This window comes from Homarus americanus, unplaced genomic scaffold (assembly GCF_018991925.1).
Source record: "Homarus americanus isolate GMGI-L3 unplaced genomic scaffold, GMGI_Hamer_2.0 scaffold25013, whole genome shotgun sequence".
Taxonomy (NCBI): Eukaryota; Metazoa; Arthropoda; class Malacostraca; order Decapoda; family Nephropidae; genus Homarus; species Homarus americanus.
In genome coordinates, this window is record NW_024722158.1 from 2307676 (window position 1) to 2310100 (window position 2425).

Sequence of the window (2425 nt, forward strand, 5' to 3'; positions counted from 1 at the left end):
GTGGTGGTGACAGTGGTAGTGTTTGTGGTAGTAGTGGTGAGGGTGATAGCGGCATGTTTGTGGTGATAGTGGTGGTGGTAGAGACTGGTTGATAGTAGTGGTAATGATGGTGGTGGTAATGATGATGGTGGTAGTAGTGGTGGTAGTGATGATGGTGGTAGTAGTGATGGTAGTGATGGTGGTGCTATGTAGTGATGATGGATGGTGTTTTATGTAGTGATGATGGGTGGTGTTACATGTAGTGATGATGGATGGTGTTATATGTAGTGATGATGGATGGTGTTATATGTAGTGATGATGGATGTTGTTATATGTAGTGATGATGGGTGGTGTTACATGTAGTGATGATGGATGGTGTTATATGTAGTGATGATGGATGGTGTTATATGTAGTGATGATGTATGATGTTATATGTAGTGATGATGGGTGGTGTTATATGTAGTGAAGATTAGACAATAAAATGATAACAGTTTAATGCTAAAAAAATATACTTTGCTGTACCGTTGTAGTGGAACTTACATACACCGTTAATGAACTATTGATGGAAGAAGAAGTTTTTGGGACTGAACAGTAGTTGCAAACAGGGAGTTGCTCAGAGTGACAGACTACTCAGTTGAAGTTCTGGTGAATTTTCTTGAAGAAAATGAGCCTCACCTGGTGTCTAATCAAGCAAATGCTTATGAACAGATCTTGCAAGCGATACAAGCGGAGCAGGGAGGTATGATCTTTCTCGATGCACCTGGCGGGACAGGAAAAACATTCCTAATCAACCTTCTGTTGGCCAAAGTACGTCATCAGGGGAAAATTGCTCTTGCTGTGGCATCCTCAGGCATTGCTGCAACACTACTAGAAGGAGGATGTACTGCACACTCAACTTTTAAACTGCCTCTCAACCTCGCTCACAATGACAATCCAGTGTGCAACATCAAAAAAGGGTCGGCAAAGGCAAAACTCTTAGAAAAATGCAGCCTCATGGTCTGGGATGAATGAATTATGTCTCACAAGTTAGCGTTTGAAGCATTGGACAGGACGTTGCAAGACATACGAGAAAATGACCAGCTCATGGGTGGCATTACAATGGTCATTGCTGGAGACTTTCGCCAGACCCTACCTGTCATTCCTCGAAGCACTCCAGCTGATGAACTTAATGCGTGCCTCAAGGCATCATACTTTTGGAGGAGTGTTCAGACACTCACCCTATCTACAAACATGAGATCAGGATGCTGGGCTGTTTGCAAACCTTCTAGTACAGATTGGGAATGGAACTTTCCCTGTTGATTCAGAAGGACAAATAATCATTCCTCAAGGATGTGGAAATGTTGTAAAGTCCTCAACTCAGCTCACTAACATGGTCTACCCAAACATTATCCACCATTACAAGGATCACAAGTGGCTGCGTGAACGAGCAATTCTGGCACCAAAGAATGAAAAAGTGGCTGAAATCAACATGACTCTACTCAGACAGCTTCCAGGCAGTGAGACCTTATTCAAATCTGTTGATACAGTAATCGATCAGGACCAAGCAGTCCAGTACCCTGCAGAATTTCTTAATTCTTTGGAGCCTGCTGGAATGCCTCCTCGCCACCTCACTCTCAAGATTGGAACTCGTGGAAGCTACAATACTGATAGAAAAACCTAAAGGAGAGGACATTTTTCTACCAAGGATACCTCTCATCACCACTGACCTGCCATTTGAGTTCAAGCGACTTCAGTTCCCAGTTAAAGTGAGCTTTGCCATGACCATCTACAAAAGCCAGGGACAGTCCCAAAAGATGGTTGGCCTAAACCTGGTGTTTCTTTGCTTCTCTCATGGACAGTTCTATGTTGGATGCTCCAGAGTGGGAAATGGCAAAAATCTGTACATACTTGCTGCTAATGGCAAAACCAAAAATGTGGTCTACCTTAATGCACTACAGTGAGACAATGTGGAGCCTCCCGGAGGGTGGCGTCCTACCGTGGCCTAGCGAAAGAGCCGCCCGTGGGGCGGCGATTCCGCTATTTATTATTATTTTATTATATTTTTACCCACCCCCCCTGTCCTTGATGTGGGTCATTAAAAATGACCTGTGCCCGGGTGGGCTAATGCCCGTAAAAAAAAATGACAGTCTTTAGCATATCTTGGGAACCAGGCGGGTTGACAGTACTCCAGACGTGGAAGCACCTCATTCTTGAAGATCGTGACTGGCGACGGACCATGCAGATATCTAAACGACCTTCTGATAAGACCTACTAGCTTTGTTGTTTGAGTCACCTTTTCACAATGGCTCGAAAATTTAAGTTTCTTGTCAACATACACACCCAGGTCTTTTTCACATTCGGTCTCAATTAATAAAGTTTCTTCGTCCAGTTGGGACATGTGATACGCCTTCTTAATGTTGGTGAGACCCAATTGCATCCTTTTGCACTTCGTGAAGTTGAATTGTAT